A 20,535-nucleotide genomic window follows, 5' to 3' on the forward strand; every position below is an offset into this window, starting at 1 on the left:
TATTTTACAAGACCGAAATACAGCACATTAGTGGACGTATAGTGTAGAGGGACGGAATGTATTACTTGCACCTATGTGGAAAATAAATTTTATTTGTAAGAAAAATGGTAATAATGCAAATAAAAATTTTACCAGAGTCATAAGGCGTTAATGATAAAGTACTTTCCTACTTTAAAATGCTAAACCCAACTAACATTTCGTATTGAAAGCTATGGATCAAGCTAATCTTATGTATAAAGTGTTTCTGGATTTCTCAAATTCGTGTGACTCAATAACACATACGGAAACTACGATAATATCGGTGATCAAACGAAATTAGTGAGTACATTGATCATTTCTTGGTACAGAGGACACAGCACTTTACTGGACGCCGAATTATCGTCAGACATACAAGTAACGTAAGGTGTGACCAGGCGATGTTCCCAATTATGTAATTAACGAAACACGAAAGCGCATCGCACGATAACTAAAGTGCCAGTGAGTAACAATTGGAATAAAGTACTTGGGTATAAAATTAGTGCGGCTAAAAAGATTAGTGAACACAAATGATCAGTTATAAGTAAAATAGCTAGAAGCCCTTAGTTTATTAAAAGCAGATTGCTTATTCAATATTCGTGTGGCGTTTCTTACACTGCTGAGATGTGTGGGACCCATACCGAATAGGACAACAAGGAATATTAAAAGCATACAAAGAAGGACAACACGAATTTTCGCAGACTGGTGTGATACACAGAACAGTATTATGGTAATGCTGATTTGATTTGATTCATTGATCTATCGTTAGGCCTTGTCTAATACAATTGCTGCCTTAATTTTACATACATTGAATAGCTTCATAATAAATCATACATTTTTAATATGTTGAAGGAATATGTACGGTTTACACTGGTCACTTTTAATAATCATTAACTATAAATGCGTCATGCAGAATGAGAAAAAAGAAATAGTATGTGTATCACGATACGCATGCTGAGAAGCACATTTTGACAAATATAAATGAGATATGCTTGATACACATTAATCATTAAGCATAAATGCATTATGAAAATAAAGCACAGCACTATGATATTATAATATTGTAAGTTTAGTAGTGGTAACTATTTATTTACATCTTGTATAAAATAGATACGTGTTTCAAAGTTTTACTGATCTTCAGAGTAGTCACCAGCATTGTGTATAACCCGCTGCCAGCGATGTGGAAGTCGTAGAATATGATTAACAGTGCCAGTTGCGTTGACAGTTCAAGGGCGCGGTCTATTGCCCAACGAATTTGTAGCAGTTCTGAAGTGAATGCCATGAAGTGTTTCCTTTAGTTTAGAAATCGAGTTGAACTCATGAGGGCTTAATTCAGGGGGTGTGCAGTAGGTAGTATAGCACTTAACAGCCCCATCAATCAAACAAATCAGTAATAGCTTGCAATATACGTACTTGAGCTTTGTCCTGCAAAATGATTGTCAGGTCCTGCAAAAATTGTCATCACTTCTGTCTCTAAGCTGGTTGTAGTTTGAGTTCGAAAAATTAAATAAATAATTGAACATTATATATGTGTAATTATTTGTGGCTTTTTAAGTATATAACTGGGAAGTCCATCATCTGCATTTAATTCAAGTAATGGTTATGTGTAGACTTCCACAGTATATGGTGTCTTGGTTTTCCTTGACAGGCACTAAGCAGCTGAGAATAAACAATGATACAACTGTGAGTATTTTGAGCTCTTTAAAGTATTTTCTACATGATTCTGGTTTGCTACTCCAGCAATGCACCTAATGGTCTTCTTCCGCCAAACAAAAATTATATTTGCTGTAGAGGATTACCCCATAACAGTACTGCATATGTGAGGTGACTGTGAACAAAAGCATAATTGGAGCTCAGCAGTAACTTGTCCTACGTTTAGTTAATGGATAGGTTACTTGGGCCAACCTCTTGCACACATTGTTGGTGTGCATTTCCCAAGTTAATTTTGGATCAAAATGAATGCTGAGAAGCTTAACTGAGGCACTACAGTTTGCATTGTTATGTAGGCTGAAAAGAATATTACGGTTTTAGAATGGTTAACTTGTAATCCATTTGCTCTGAACCATGTACTGGATATTCTGAGTTGTTCTGCGCTTTTCTGCTTGACTGGCCGAGACCATATCAACTGTAACAAAGCTGGTGTCGTCTACATATAGTACGAACTTTTACAGCATCATATATATAAATTATGAAAAGCAAGGGACAAAATATGGAATCTCTTGGGACACCTCTTTTTAAGCTTAGCATGTCAGATATCTTTTCCTTAAAATGTACAATTTGTTTTCTCTAAACCAGGTAAGATGTAATCAGAGATAGAACATTGGCTTTAAAACGATAAGAGCAGAGCTTTCTTAAAAGAATCATATGGCTGACAGAACCAGAAGCATTGCTCAGGTCTATAAGTGTGGCATTTACAGGAAGTTTGAATTTGAATGAAGACAAAGTGAAAGAAATAATATTTACCACTGCTTTCACAGTTGATAACCCAGGTCTGAATCCATATTTAGAATCACTCATGGATTAGGAGTTACATGCAGTGCTCTACTACTTTTGATAGAATAGATATTAGAGAAATGGTCGATAGTTAATTGGATATAACTTACCTCCCATTTTGTATAGTGGTGTGACAATTGTCATTTTTGGACATGCTGGGAAACAACCACTAGTAAATGTCCAATTTACAAGTAAACAGAGTGAGTGTATAATATGTTTCCTATTTTTTAATTATAAAATTAGATAAACAAGAAATGTCTTCTGCTTTTGAGCTACTTAATTTTGCAGGTGATTTCATCATATCACTTAACTGAACCTATTTCCATTCAAATGTAGTAGTAATGTGATCAGAATGTTATAGGAAACATGTATCATCCTTTAGATTATTTATTAATTGACACAGTTGCAATAGAGGAACTTATGTCACAAGCACTAACAATATTAGCATTGAATTCAACTGGTGTGATATTAACATTAAAGTCACCACTTTTATAATTCTTCCTTGTCTCTAGTTCAGTGTTTAGAACATTCCAAGCAGCTTTTCATTTGTTGTGGAGCTTATTAATGTTATCGTAATTTACCTTACATTATTAACATTATTGTCATTTGACTTACACTTTGCTGACCTGATTTCTGTCCTATATTTATTTTTTAACTTAATCTAACTAGCATTGTCTGCATCACTGTTTTTATACCTATCATACACTCCTGGAAATGGAAAAAAAGAACACATTGACACCGGTGTGTCAGACTCACCATAATTGCTCCGGACACTGCGAGAGGGCTGTACAAGCAATGATCACACGCACGGCACAGGGGACACACTAGGAACCGCGGTTTGGCCGTCGAATGGCGCTAGCTGCGCAGCATTTGTGCACCGCCGCCGTCAGTGTCAGCCACTTTGCCGTGGCATACGGAGCTCCATCGCAGTCTTTAACACTGGTAGCATGCCGCGACAGCGTGGACGTGAACCGTATGTGCAGTTGACGGACTTTGAGCCAGGGCGTATAGTGGGCATGCGGGAGGCCGGGTGGACATACCGCCGAATTGCTCAACACTTGGGGCGTGAGGTCTCCATAGTACATCGATGTTGTCGCCAGTGGTGGCGGAAGATGCACGTGCCCGTCGACATGGGACCGGACCGCAGCGACGCACGGATGCACGCCAAGACCGTAGGATCCTACATAGTGCCGTAGGGGACCGCACTGCCACTTCCCAGCAAATTAGGGACACTGTTGCTCCTGGGGTATCGGCGAGGACCATTCGCAACCGTCTCCATGAAGCTGGGATACGGTCCCGCACACCGTTAGGCCGTCTTCCGCTCACGCCCCAACATCGTGCAGCCCGCCTCCAGTTGTGTCGCGACAGGCGTGAATGGAGGGACGAATGGAGACGTGTCGTCTTCAGCGATGAGAGTCGATTCTGCCCTGGTGCCAATGATGGTCGTATGCGTGTTTGGCGCCGTGCAGGTGAGCGCCACAATCAGGACTGCATACGACTGAGGCACACAGGGCCAACACCCGGCATCATGGTGTGGGGAGCGATCTCCTACACTGGCCGTACACCTCTGGTGATCGTCGAGGGGACACTGAATAGTGCACGGTACATCCAAACCGTCATCGAACCCATCGTTCTACCATTCCTAGACCGCCAAGGAAACTTGCTGTTTCAACAGGACAATGCACGTCCGCATGTATCCCGTGCCACCAAACGTGCTCTAGAAGGTGTAAGTCAACTACCCTGGCCAGCAAGATCTCCGGATCTGTCCCCCATTGAGCATGTTTGGGACTGGATGAAGCGTCGTCTCACGCGGTCTGCACGTCCAGCACGAACGCTGGTCCAACTGAGGCGCCAGGTGAAAATGGCATGGCAAGCCATTCCACAGGACTACATCCAGCATCTCTACGATCGTCCATGGGAGAATAGCAGCCTGCATTGCTGCGAAAGGTGGATATACACTGTACTAGTGCCGACATTGTGCATGTTCTGTTGCCTGTGTCTATGTCCCTGTGGTTCTGTCAGTGTGATCATGTGATGTATCTGACCCCAGGAATGTGTCAATAAAGTTTCCCCTTCCTGGGACAATGAATTCACGGTGTTCGTATTTCAATTTCCAGGAGTATATATATATATATATTGCATGTATTCTCTTGGACTACTTCTTGTGTCCTTCGTTGTATTCATCTATTTGCACCATAAGTATTCTCTTGACCATGTGTTTAACACTAGTTCTTGATCAGGCTTCATGTACTGATGCAGGCCGCTGACAGACAGATGATGGGTGGAAGAAAGGATACCTTTCGTGGTTTTGCTCAAATAATAATTATTATTCAGACAACACAAATGGCTACCACACATACATCTTACAAAAATATTTCTTCTTCACTCAGGAACTAAAGACAAAGTCTCTCTACTAACAAAAAACAATGGAATTTTTTATCATTTGTTCTCCCCTTCCGATGTAGCAAAACACATCTCTTGCAGCCGCTTACAGCGGTTATCCTTGGCTTTTCCTACACACCAATACAATTGCTCACAAAGTGTGCAGTTACATGCAATGGAAGTGCACAGTGTTATGCATGTAATTGTATAGCTTAAATTTAAGTGGTTGGAGATGTCAGCTTGTCTTACTTACACATTATCTTACAGGAAATACATAAGTTACACACAGAATGATAGTTCACTGAGTATTTACATGGGAGCTCTGCTACTCGTCTCTTTGCCAACATTGCTAGTCTCTGTGCACATGTGCACTAAACATGTTTGTTGACTGTACAACAACCGTTAAATGTTCCACATATTATTGGGTAAGGTCATCCATGATTCCACTCGCACTTTTAGTGTCATTTTCACTCTGAGTGCCGTACTATCCGTCGAATAATTTGCTGTGGCGTGGTCTTCCTTCGTGAGTGCAGTGTATGTGCGTTAATTTTACAAGAACCGATGCTGCTGCAGATAATTCGCCTTTGATAAGGCCCAAGAAATATCTTCTCCATCGTATCCACATTTTCAGTGGGGTGAACATTGCACATCAACACCTGACATCAAGTTAAGTGATGCTTGAACAATTGTAGTTCGCTGATTAATATATCAGACGTTGTGTAGCATGACACTACCATAGTTGCTTCGTTGCACTATTGCACACAGGTTTGGATACCACTATCTATTTCGTCATTCACTTTGACGTGAGAATTGTTTTTAGTCCCTGATGATTTTTCCCTTTCTGTTAGTTTTTCAAGTTCATCTTTTATATATGGCATGATATACACTTAAAATTCACATAAACATTTTGACATAACAATGCATATTACAAGGGCTTACAGCTAAGGCTGACACTCCACCCATTATTTGCATCAAACGTACAAATTCTTAAATACTAAAACATTAGAAAATTCCTTCTCCAATTACAGTTACTGATTAGTACAGTTTGTTTGTTAACTTCAAAAAAAATTCTTTATACATAAATACAAGTAACTTATTTACGTTGTGTTACTATATGTGCATTTAATGGATCCACATTTTATTTTCCAGTCATGAATACATCAGTTTCCTAGGGAGACACAGAGAAAAACATTGACATCAGGATTTTACTTCATGCATTGCTGATCTAACTACACTTTGGCGCTGCCTCCTGCGTTGGGGATGGAATAAGGAATACTATTCTACTGGTTTATGGATTACTAAGGAAATGCTGTTCGTCCTTTCCTAAGTCACTTATCAGGGAACTCCCTTTTCATGGAACCAAAATGTATTAACGACTCATGTACTATATACCATTGTGTTGCATATAATTGTTAACGTTTAGCTTCGTGTTCATAACACAAAAGTTTTTAGATTACGTCACCCTTACCTCTTTACGATTGTGTGGAAATGTAGTCGTTTGTATTCGCATGTGACACAATATGAGTTGATTAGTTTTATTTGAGGTCACATGCCTCCATGTTTATGTGCACTTTGTAGTCCATAGGTATGGGCAAATGTTTTGTAGTTGCACTGCGACGATGTATATTCTTATTCTTCATTTGCTTGATGACCAAAATATAGACATAGACATACTAATACCTAAGTCATTTCCTTGAGGTGCAGCCCGATTTTTCATTTGGTGCCTATAACACCCATCGTAAATCTCTTCTTCTGCTCCGTGTCGATGCACTGGTCGCTGCAATATAAAAAACTTGTAACTAATTTAAAAACTAATTGTGATCGTAGCTCATAGGCCATACATATATTCAGTCATCACATTTGTTTGCTACCGTTTTTCATATTTCATTCTTATTTGTTTATATATTTATCAACTTGCAATTGTATTTCTTTTATTCATTTATCCTGCAAAGAAAGATATTTTGACATCTCCTATGGTATCTTATCCTTTTGTTAGCTAACACATCCTGTATGTTTTGTTGTAATAATTTCTTTGAATTCTAGTTACAATGTATATATTTTAGTATTGACGTAACTTCACATGTTGATATAAATGTAATATTATATTCCTTCACCACCTGATAGTAAATATAGTTGTTATGTGTTATTATTTATTTTGAAATTGGGCATAGTACTTGTGCAGCTTCACGTTTCAATTTGGTTGCACCATGAGTTAGCTTGTTGCGCTTGCACAAGGTCAATGTCTCTTCCCTAGTGCTGACGTAAACATGCATTGTTGAGCGCTCACATCTGAGTTATAAGCTGTCCCAGTTTGAATTTCGCTTTGTGTGAAGATGTGTTTTTTCACTTCCCCCAAACAAATATTTGTCTTTGCTTACAAAACAAGAAAACTACTTGAGTTTATAGATATTTTATTTAAAAATACACATAATAAAATTTCTCACTTATAAAACTATGACATTAATTATAAATATATTTTATGACAAGAAAACTGCTGTGACATTGTGCCACTACTCGTGAAAGGCTTTTAAGTCTTTGTGAGGGTGGAGACGTTTGTCTCTCCCTGTTCTTTCATATACCAACGTATAAGTTAGAAGGATAAGGTACTTTTGCAATAATATAGGGTCCTGAGTCTAGTAATTGCCATTTTTGTTCAACTTACCAATCTTTGTCGATTTGCGATGTGTTCTCAAGGGGACTCGTTGCCCTTCGAAAAAATGTGTAAGTCGTTTTAACTTTTTGTTGTATATTCTCTTTCTGTATTCTGCTCTATTCTCTAATGTAATTACTGCTTGTTTGACTTTATCCTGTAAAGTTAACTTTTTAGTAGGTAATTTTGGAATGGTGATTCCCATTTGTCAGTTTGTTTTGTGTTAAACACAAGTTCATTAGGAGTGAAACCTGTGGAAGAGTGGGGGAGATTGCTTACTGTTTTCATAAATGGAATCACGTAATAAATCCATTGTGAATGTTTATTATGATCTTATGTCCTGATAAATCTATTGAATTCTTTAAACACTCTTTCTGTGGGACTTGCTTCTGGGTGGAAAAAACTTACCAAGATGGGTTTAATGCCCGGTTTGCTCATGAATTTTTTCCATTTTCTTCCTATGAAATAGGCTGTATTGTCTGTCAATATGACTTTTGGTTTCCCTACTTCTCGTAAATAACCCTCTTCAATTCTTCTTATCATGCTACTGGCTGTAGTGGTTTTGATAGCATAAAGTTTGATGTATTTTGTGAAAATATCATAAAGAGCTATTATGTACTTAGAACCCACCTTTTGCTTTAGGTTATGGCCCTGTAATATCCAGAGAAACCATTTCCAGTAGAGCTTTGGTTAGTATGGGATGTATTTCTGTAAACTTTGACATATTGGATGGTTTTGTTCTTTGGCAAATAGCACACTTTTTTAATATTTGTGAAGCACGTCGTCGTATACTAGGAAAGTAAAAAAGTTTGGAAATCTTGTTTTTACATTTTGTTGCTCCGTAGTATCCCCATACTTCCTGCATGTGTTTGATGAATTCGTTGATATATTCCACTGGAAGTGATACACACCAGTGGTTAGAACTTTCGTGCTTCCAGTGGAACAAAATGCCTTCGTATAACGGATACAGTTTACTTATCTAGTGGTTTGCATTCCAGTTGAGATTGTGTATTACCTTTTCCATCTGTTGTCTTGCTGTTGTATTATTCCCATTTGTTTACAAAATTGTTTGTAGTCTGAGTTTTGTGTACTACTATGCATCAATAATGTACCCATCTAGTTCCTGTGGTAATCTAGATAATGCATCTGCAAAAACATTCTGACTGCCCAGTATGTATATTATTTCAAAATTGAATAGCTGCAGGTACGAACACCAACTCGCTAGTCTTCGGTGTAACAGTTTACATGTTAAGAGAAAGGCTAATGATTGGTGATCACAATAGACTTTAGTGTTTTTCCCCCAAAGAAAATACTAGAATTTCTTAAACGCCCAAATTACTGCTAAACTTTCCAGTTCTGATACAGAATCTGATCTTTCCACCTCCGCTCAGGGTCTGGGTGTTCTGTTGTCCTGATCATCATCATTTCATCCTCGTCGATGCCCAAGTCACCGAAGTGATGTCAAATCACACAATATTATTATATCTTTCTACCTCTGATAAAGTTCTGGTGGCAAAGCTGGTGACTTTGGGCACGTTTTTTCCTTCTACTTCTTGTATCTGGAACAAACATTCCGGCAGCCCTTGAGTCAAGGCGTCCATGCTTAAACGGAAGTCTTTGGACATGTCACGATGACTCAAAATGTTTGCTGATATTAATGCACTTTTAATTTTGGTAAAATCCTCCTGGTATCTCTCATCCAATAACCAAGACTTATTCTTTCTCAACAGGTTAAGTAGGCCATCGCTATTCATAAGATGCTCCGATATAAATTTTCGGAAAAAGGAAGTTAGTCCTAGATATGTTTTCAAATGTTTTCTGCTCCTTGGGGGTGGGCAATTATGTATGGCATGTAGTTTCTTTGGGTCTGGTAATATACCCCATTCTGATACGATATGTACTAAAAATTTCACTTCTTCTTTGCCAAAGTTAGATTTCTTTAGATTTTCTGTTACTCCGTACTATGTAAATCTCTGAAATAACTTTTCTATTATACTGATGTGTTTTGCCCAAGTAGATGTGGCTATTAACATATTGTCAATATAAATGGTAATTTTACTGAGTAATTCAGGTCCTAAGACCCTGTCCAAGGCTGATATAAATAGGCCTGCCTAATGTTTAAGCCAAAGGGTAGAACTTGAAATTCGTAACTCCTGGCACTGCAGTAAGATTTTTTGAGGTCAAGGGTGCTGAAATATTTGGTGTTACGAAATTTTAGCAATTGTTCATCTAAGTTATCTGGCTTTGTTCTTACTGGTACTAGGATTTTGTTTATGCCTCTAGCGTCTAAAACTAGTCGTACTGATCCATCAGGTTTGCTAACTGCTAATATTGCCTGCAATATGGAGGAAATGATGGCTGTATGGTTCCCCATTCGCATATTCTATTGATTTCCTGCTTAACTGCTTCACGTTTTGCCCACGATATAGGGTAAGACATAACACAAAATGTTTTGTGAGGATAGACATTAAATTTATGTTCATAATTTTTGATTACTCTTGGTTTCTTATTAAAAACATCTGCATATTTAATGAGTAAGTCACAAAGCTGTTGTCATTGTGTAGCATCTAGAATATTTGATTTGTTCAATTTTTGTTCTACTAATTCCTGGTTAAATTCAGTGTCGTTTTCGTGTTCGTTATCACATTTGTTCACAAAATACATGGTGGGATATGAATACTGTACAGTGACATGGGGTTCTCAGTTTACTTTGTCGTACCTCTCCGGTGTGGTAATCAGACTCATACAAAATCTTTGGTCCTTCACGAAGAAATGGCACTTACCATTACCTATGTGTATTTGGATTTTGTAAGTTCTAAATGTGTCCATACCTACCAAGCAGTTGACTATAAGTTTGTCTAGTATTAAAAAATTACACTGCACAGAGAATTGTTCAATGTTCACGGTGATAAGAGGTTGGTGTTTTACTAATTTGGTTTTGCCAGCTGTAGCGGTTTGTAACGCCCTATTTGTTACTACTTTCTCCTCATATATTAGGACGATTGAATCTAAAATGGATAGAAAATATACTGTGTCGTGCTCAAGTGTAGTAATTAATTTTCACAAATGTATGATGGCAAGCGACTTTTTAAAAGTTTGAAAACGTCCACATGAGAAATAGGATTCGTCCAATAACGTGTTTTGTTGAGATACTTCTCAAAATATCTTTGCAAGCTACCATATTTATTATTAAAAGGCGTGGGGTTAAAAACTTCCTGCCTAAGTCTCTCCTGTACAGCTTCTGACCAATATTTGTCAAGAAATGCCCATTCAAATTGTAAATATGTGGTACAACACTCAGCTACCTCGGTCTCACACAAAAGTATATCGCCTTGCGTGTACCCAACAATATATCTGATCTTTTGTGCTTCCATCCAATTTGTAGGAAACACATGTCGAAAAGCATTAATAAATACAACAGGATTCATCTTCTTACCTTCACTCATAAATGTTGGAAATTGACAGTGTCTCAATAGGCCTTCATCAGCAGATATAGTGAACAAGCAGTTTGCATTTTGTGCTGTGTTTACATAGCTGTCACAATTATTTTCATTTCTTGTGTGTAGTTATTGGTTCTGGTGTCATGCCATGTAAACTTACACTTTGTGGTCTGTCATTACTATTGGCATTGCTTGTCGGATTTGCAGCGATCTGTGTGCATACATTACTTTGGTTTGTTATGGCTGGCACTTTGTTTATATGTACAACTTGTGTCACTGTATCAGTTTCACCTAAGCAGTTGCGTATCCTGTGCTCTGTAGCCTGCAAGTTGGTGTTCACTACATCGATAATGTCATTTTCCTTTTGTTGAATAACCCTTTCAACCACATCATTAATTAATTTACATTTCTTCACTACCTTTTCTGCTGTGGTACTTGTTTTGTCTAAAGTACCTGCTTCAGCTTGTGAAATAACGTCAGATAAATTTTCATTAATTTTGTCTCTTTCCTTTTTGGCACATACTGATTCTATTTCAAGTGATGCTACTTTTAAAGTGAGTTCATCAATAGCTGCTGGTATATTTTCGTAATCCTTGTGCAGTTTGTTTTCTACGGTAGAGATGTTCTTTATTGTGGAAGTTAATTGTGTTTGTGTAGCTCCCAGGTTTTTGTGTGTATGTCTTTCATCGCTTTTAATAGCTTCTCTACTGTAACATTCTGCTCATTAAGAGTGTCTTATTTCTCTTTTATACCCGTAATATCATTGTTTACATCAGAAAGTACATCTTGTTTTCGCTGTTTCTCCATGTCTTTAAATTTTACATTCGTCTCCTCATGAAAATTATTTGCCAAATCACTGATCTGCTGTGTGACTGTATCCTGAAAATCTCTTAAAACTTGATTTTGGTCTTGGTTTATGTGGTGTATATCTTGTGTTACTGAGGTAAGGTTTTGCAACAAACTGTCAAATTTTGTATTTATGTCCGTTCGCAAATTGGTGTTTATATTTTTTATTTCTGCACGCAAACTAGTGTTTGTATTTTGTATGTCTGCATGCAAACTGGTGTAATTGGTGTTTGTATTTTTTATTTCTATGCTCAAGCTATTGAGTTTTTGAAGTACAGCCGAAAGTGCGCTGGTTTGGCTGCTATCTAATGTACTTTGGTTGTTAACAACTGTACTCCACAAAACAACATTTGAATTTCGTGTGATGGGTGATGGGAAAGTGTCATCAAAAATCATGTTATCTGCGATTTCTATGTTTTCCTGTGTGAACAGAATGTGGTCATGGAGATACATAATGTAGTTTCATCTATTGTCATCAACATATCATCAAAGTTAAAACTCTGTGAAAGTTCACTAGCACTTTTTACTTCGGTTATGTTCATCTCTGAATTACATAATACTTCTGGGGGTGGAAGACATGGCAATGGAAATTCAGGTGTTCTATCCTGCAATTGTACGCAGACTTGGCTCATTGCGTTTTCGCCATTGTCAGCAATAATGAAAACTGATTTTTGTGCCATTTTGTTTGAATATTACAATTAAAATTTTGAAAATTAGAAAATTGGAATGTATTATTTTTGTGAATTTAAGCTTGCGATTTATATGTCATCAAGCGTTATTTAGCTACTTTTATGATGCAAAAAATGTTATGACAAAAAACTTCTAACTTTTCCTTCACTATCCATTACGTAAAATTTCTGAAAAATTCACTATAGTGCATTTAGGAAACGAAATTAAGGAAAGGTACTTCTAATTATTAAGCAGGAGATGCTTCCAAGCATAGCTAAGCAAGCAGTTGCATAGCGGTCCTACCGTTGCTGTGTTAAAACAAACAGCATATTTCCAAATTTTCCCACAAATTCTGGTTTCTTTTTGTTTCCTTTTTGAATTGGTTTTCTCCACAAGAATTTTGCTCCCAGTCGTGATGTTACACACGAAAATTTGAAAATAATTAGTACATGAAAAAAATCTCATACAATGTCATAAATAGTTTTGAATTATTTACACAACTGGTTTCATGGCTTTCTCAGTGTCATGTCATCAGGTCGCCAGTTGTGCAAATATATATATATATATATATATATATATATATATATATATATATATATATATATATATATATAACGAAAGAAATTGCTTGTATACTCTTGGCCTACTTCTGGTGTCCTTGGTAATATTCGTCGTCTTCTGCCGTAAGTATTCTCTTGACCATATGTTTAACATTAGTTCTTGATTGGGCTTCTTCTACCGATGGAGGTCATCGCTGACATCGAGATGATACGTGGAAGAAAGGAAAACTTTCGTGGTTAAGCACAAATAATAATTATTATTCAGACAACACAAATGGGCACCACACACACATCTTACAAAAATACATCTTCTCCACTCGAGAACGATAGACAGAGTCTCTCTATTAACAAGTTTCTTGCCCTAGAGGAAAGATGTACTGGATCTTGTTTTATGTTACACATGGTTCAGCTGCTTACTTTTTGCAACATCTCAGCATTTGTAGGTGGTGTGTTGGCTTTTGCAGACACCCTCATCTGTGATGGACTAGAGGACTGGGTAATAGTCTCACTACGTTCCATCCTCTGAGCACTACGTCTCAGGTCAGCCCGATTTCTGAACTGGAAACTACTTTTATTACATCTGTCCTCTTCCATGTTCATTTACCTGAAACTGCAAGGTTTCTCCACTTTTCCTATTGCATTGAGATATAAACCATGTCTTGTATAATCAAATATCTGTAGAAAATAGTAGGTATCTACATGTCGACATCATCACTCGTAACATCCATTAGTATACTACTGAGATTAAATACGGTTTTCTTCAAATATGGCTTGTCATATAGATTTAATTTGTTCCTGGACAGCAGCACTGAAGTTTCTTCTTTGTTGGTTTATCTCACTACCTCCTGAAATAACTGCCACTGAGTCATTCATTGTGAAGTCACCAGTGAGTTCAGTTGCTTCCTTCATGACATTCTCAAAACGTGCATTTGGTTAAATTGTTGCTGATGCTTTGTAGTACCAGGATAATGTCTCATTAATAACTGATGTACAACCACATCTGTGGCTACTGGTCAACAGAAGTATTTTATTACTACACTTTGACTACATCACCTCATAGCTGTAACATTCTTGAAAATTCTGCAGGTTTTATCAGCAGTGTTTTAGTTGTGGTTGTGAAGCGGCTGACTATTTTACATGTTATATCAGCTGTCTTTTTAGCAAAAAAGGTTCATGTTTCTTGCAGATGTGTTGCTATTTTTCTTCTTCGCCAATTTCAAATTATGTGAGCAATAGTCAGAGGGGAAGTTCACTTGTTTATTTTGCAACCATTCAGTCCAGTTTTCCCCCAACAATATATTTATGTTTGAGAACTTCTATCGCACACAATATTGAGGCGATAACATTATTTTCACTATCGACATTTTCGAGTTCTAGGCCTAAAATTATTTAACGGGCAGATCCCTGGGAAACGCAAAGTTATGCAGTATCAAGCTCTAGCATTTTGTGAAGAATCTATGAATATAGGTTAGTACAGTCATCTAAATATTCCCCCTGTAGGGACCATTTAGGCAAGATTAGACTACCTACAGCAGGTAACGTGGCCCATAAGCCACCCTTCCTCTTATGCTCTATTTGGGAATGGATCAGGAGGATACAGTGGTACAGTGGGAATTGTACTACATTACTCATTTCACAGTGACTTGCAGAGTATGGTTGTGGACAAAGACGATAATGGTAGAGCATAATAATGATTTTTATAGTCAATGTAAGTGTTGTGTCCGCTGTTATATAAGTATGGGAGTGTTTCCATTTCAGAGCAAAACCTTCTAGAATATACAGTATTGGTACCTTAAAAATGGACACTTTGGTTTACACTGGTATGGTGTGTTTCTGCTAAGTACTCAATGAATCTTGAACTGTACGTGGGAAGAACTGTCACAGTATAGTAGAGAAAGTAACTGAAGGAAATATGGAATGACAGGAATAGAAATGACACTTTTACTCAAAGACAATAATCTCATTGACGGCATGGCAATGTAAGTCCCCTGGGCAGTACAAAAGGCGTGACACGATTCTTAACCCTCGAGCTAGAGCTCCGTTTTCCATAACGCAAGCAGGCATGCAGTACACTTTGTACGCTTGTAAAGAATAGTTGTCTTTTTGTTGCCTAGGTATATATATAATAGCATAATCACGGTTTGATCTTTGTTAAACGAAACAACGATAAAATAACTTACATTATATAAGCTAATTCACTGTTTAATTACACAAGAATAAAGTAAACTTTTCGTTGTATCTCTCTGTTGCCTCATACAAGTGTTACCCTACAGTAACCACCCACTCGAAGCATTAAAGTTGATTCAGATTCCTGCCAACTGATTATTTGATTACTCATTATCTCGGAATAACGGCCACGTTGTGGGATTGTGCTGCTAGTTCGGAATCTGAGTCATTTCCTTGCACAGATTTTTTCTCATCTAGCTCACTGTTTATTTTGTATTGCTGCTGCTCACTTGGGTGTATTACAGCACAACTTATTACTGTATTAGCTGAAACAATAATCAAGGAATAGCTCGGACTCGCAACAGCAAAACAACAAAGGAAGGTACAGGACACTGTTATTTGTGATTGGCTTACTTTATACATAGGATACTTTATACTTGACGATTAATAGGTCGTGTGATAAACATGAATGACTATGCCATGCTCTGCAACGTACTCTCCTGCTGGCCTCAACGTTAGTAAGGAGTTTTGGTGGTAGGACTTTCCATTCCTCCATTGGTGTGGTTGACAATTGCTGGATGGTAGTCAGTGCATATGAATGTGCAGCAGTACATTGCCTTCACACATCCCACAGGTGCTTAAAAGGGAGGAATGGGCAAGCCAGTCTATTTGCCACCAAATACCCTATCATTCAAAGCGCTATTCCTTGTTTGCAGTTTGACATAGTCATCCAACATCATCCACAAAAATGAAGTCAGGACCAAATGCGCTACTGAAAAGATGAACATGGGAAACGAACACAGTCACAGTAATGTTGACTGGTGGATGTACAATGTTCAAATATTTGGAGGTCAGTACACACATGCCATATTATGCCTCCCCACATCATACCACCTGGCTCACCAAAAGGATTATGTTTGACAATGTTCCTGAATGCATTACATACCTATGTATGGCATGATGAGGGAACACATAATGCACTGAGGAAGATAGTCGAAAATGATTGTTTTGGTGGTCCACATGTTATGATGTGGGGAGGATTAATGTTGCCTGTTGTATGGATATCCAAATCTTTGGAAATGGTGCACTCCCCAGCCAGCATTATATTTTGTTTCATTTATAATTTTTTAAATACTGGTTTTAGATAGTGGACAAGAAGAGTAATCTGGATATGCTAACCATTTCTTAATACATTCTTTATGAAAAATATAATTAAATTTAACTTTTGCAAACCGATAATCTTAATCACTTAAGCATATAGAACAATCTTCTTCTGTAGTAGATAGTAGGATATATAATTTTTTGTGTGAATGATTTAGATAATCATTTGATGACTTAAAATATTTTTCCATTTAACTGTATCTTTAATTCTATTATAAGAGTTTCAGATAATTGTTGTGTGTGTAATATATCATCCCAATTTAATTTAACCTGAAATTCTTTCATGAAGTTATCACGTAATTCTTGAGCAACTGATAAATATTCCCAATTTAATTTATCTTGTAATTTTCGCATAAGGTCTTCAGATATTTTTTGATATGTTAATATATTATTCCAATCTATATTATTCTGATATTCTCTTATAAATTTTTTGGATAATATTGTTTCCTCGATATATAGGACCAATATCTTGAAATTCTCTTTTGAGATTTTTAGTCAATTTATGTTGTGATATTTTATTACAACTTATTCCATCTTGAAATTCCGCAATATGATCTAGAGATAATATCTCTTTGTTTGATATAATACTCGAGTCTAATTTATTTTGATATTGTCTTATTAAAATTTTAGGTATGTTGCAATGTGAAATTGGATTTTAATCTAATTTGTCTTGAAATTCTCTAATAAAATATTGAGATAAACTTCATGTCTGTGACAAAGTATATGAAATTAATTTTATCTTGAACTTCTCTAATGAAATCTTATATAAACCATGGCATACTATTAAAATAAATTTCCAATCTAATTTATCTGGAAATTCTCTCATGAAATCGTAAGTTAAAGCAAAATGGCCTGATACATATTTCCATTCTGTATTCTTATATAGATTATTCTTATTAATATAGTCAATATAGTCAATATGTGTCACTTGTTGTAGAATACAATTTCTGTAATCCCTTAATACAGAGATTTTCAACATTGCAATTAATCAATTCAATAAGTTCTTCCTCTTTTAGTTTAGACATCCTTTAATTCCTGTTTCTTTTACATTAACTTTTGGTTTCTTAATATTAGAAGCAGTCTGTGCATTGTGTGCCGCCTTTGCCCTCTCGTTATGAATAAGTTCAATAACTTGTTGTTTTCTAAGTTTAGAACCACCTCTTATTTTTAATTGAGTTGCTCTATCTTTTAATTCACTTACTTTTAGGCTCTTAATTTGTAAGAAACATTTTCTAAGAAAAATATAAAATTGTCTATAAAAAAGAATGATATTTTATGGAATTCCAGAGGGAAATCATTTTCCCACTGAAAAATTGAAAGATATTTGGATTCCTACACGATATTTTATCTTCTATTCATTACAGAATTGATTAGTTTGCGAATTCGTACCCTGCAAAGCTAAAAAAAAGTATGAGAGTTTAGGTTGATTGCCAGGGAGTAAAAATTTATGTGCCTGAAATAATATAGATTTCCAGAGTCGTAAAATGTTTCTACAAAAATGAAATTAAATTTGATGTTGTAATATATTACAATACTATATGTGATTATAACTTATTTCTTGAAATTTTAGCTCTGTTTTTTTAAAGCATTTATATACAATACAAATTTCTTCTCCACTTAGATTGTAGAAATAATTCTCATTCTCATCAGTTAATTGATTTATGAATGTAGATTCTATAGCTTCATCATCAGGAAAACATATACACAGAAAATACGAAAGTGTTGACTTCTTTATTAATATGGTAAGATCTATGTATATATAAATTTTTTCGTTATAGGGGATGAATCAACCGCCTTTAAATACATAAATGTATCTTAAAAGGAGTGTAGAAGAATGAAAAGCAATCTAACTTGTAATAAAGGAAATACAGTTACATTAATGAATCTTCAATTTAAATTTTAATTAAACAATTTACCATAACAGCATTATCCAACCATTATGTGTATTATAAAATCCTAACTATTTAACATAAACTTTACCTCCTTTCTTTCTCAACGAGATATACATCATGACATTTTGTCTTCTGTAGTTCATACTCATAAAAATTTCTTTTAATTTTTTTTCCACCCAGCGCCTTTAATGTATATGTGATTGGAATCTGAAACTTCAAAAATTTCTGTTCACTATTTACCTGTATAACCTTTTTCAACAATTTCTTTGTTTCCTGATTCTAACTTTATCTCCATTTTTTTATTTAAGCTTATCCATAGGTATAAAGACGTTTGGCTCATAATTGTTTCATTAGCTTCTATTGGCTTAATTTTTATTGTTGAATGCTTTGTATTATTGCATTCAATAGCCAATTTTTCAACTAGTTCAAACGATCTATAATTACCTTTAAGAGGCGATTTTCCACATCTTTTCTTTATGTGTTCTATTAAATCTTTCTATGACAGCTGCTTTTAATACAGTAAATATTAAGTAATGATTAATATTACAAATTTTTTACGAGTTCACGAAAATCTTTATTGTAGAAGTCTTTACCATTGTCTCTTTGTAAATTTGTTGGACATCTTTGTTTCGAAACGTTTCTAAAAGTTCCTAAAATATTTATGCTAGTATTATCTTTAACTGGAATAGACCAACATATATTGAAGAAGCATCAATTGGAGATTTAAATATTTATATCCTCGATTTGTTTTTGTAATTACTTTCAATTTATCAGAATCCACTTCTGTGAGGTCAGCTTGCCATAAATCACCTGCACCAAGAGAACTGGCATTTCTTCTTCCAAAATTTTTTGTCATTGGCTTATGTAATTCGTTAATAATTTCTTCACAAATATTAGGAGTGAGAGATTGGCTGACAGATTCACCAACAAAAATGTTTGACTTCTTTTAGTTTTACATGCTGTACATGTTTTTTCAGTTCTTTCTCTTTCATTTTTAGTTGTTACCCTTCGAGGCTTAAATGTTTTAGTAATTTTTCTGTGCTTCAAGCAGCAGATGTTATTGTCCATTTATATAGATTAAAATTTTAATGAAAATTTGCTGCATTGTCTTATTATCATTTGATACTTTACTATTCACCAAACAATAGATAATTGCAGTTTTAACAGAATGACTTAGAGAATTAAATATTTTATATTTTATTTTCATTAGACATTATGGTTTATTGAATTGTGTTGGATATATAATTTACATTTCATCGAGATTATATATTTTATATCAATGTAACAATCAGCAGATGCCAGGTCACCATTTAAATTTGCCCCAAATAAAATAATTCTCTTGATTTTCACATCATACCCAAATGTTTATTTTAATACTTGATCAGCAGTAACAAAATTAAATTTCAATTTGCGTTTCTCACATTTCTATCTTAAGGAATCTTTACTGATTTAAGTATGATGTTAAATCTGACTTATTTATAAACTAAATTAGTTAGTGTTATAGATATCATTATGAAATTGATTAATTTTTCTTTAATATGTGTTGTTGTGACAATTAATAGGTAGGTTAGAATACTTGTATATTCAGGTTTTCTAACATATTATATTTCTAAGTATTGCTTACTAACTTCATTATAGCCATTTGCAGGATCTTTATATCTACTAATCTTCTACCTTTAAAATCAATGTAACCTTTATTTGCCTTAAAAATCTTACTTAATTCTTTTTGATTTTTTTAAAAAAAGTTATCAATTTTATGATCAACTTTAGCTAATTCATTAAGAATTTTTTTTCTATTTCTGATTCTAAAGACTCTAATTCTTAATATTTTATTTTGTTTTATGGCTTACTTATTCAAAGCCCTGTTTAATATTTTGTTTCCAAAAAGTTCAATTTACTTTGTTCAAAATTTCATCCTACTTATAATTATCTGCCATCAGTTTTAGAACTAAGGTACACAAATGGCCACAAATTACTTCATTAAAATTCAGTATTCATTGTCTATTATAGTACAATTCATCTGAGAAAACATACTTAACTCATTCCTTTGTATGATCAGATATATCTAAATTAACAATTCCAGATTCATATCTCTAGGTTGATTTGATAATTCATCAATCATAATAACACCATGAAAGTATTTAATTTTTAGTTATTTGTGATGCAGAAATAATAGAAATTCCTGTTGGCCTATACAGTTTGAAAAACGTAGAAAAATTTATTCATTAAAAAATCCAGTATTCACATTAAAGCAGATGAAA

The sequence above is a fragment of the Schistocerca gregaria genome, chromosome 2 (genome assembly GCF_023897955.1).
Source record: "Schistocerca gregaria isolate iqSchGreg1 chromosome 2, iqSchGreg1.2, whole genome shotgun sequence".
Lineage (NCBI taxonomy): Eukaryota > Metazoa > Arthropoda > Insecta > Orthoptera > Acrididae > Schistocerca > Schistocerca gregaria.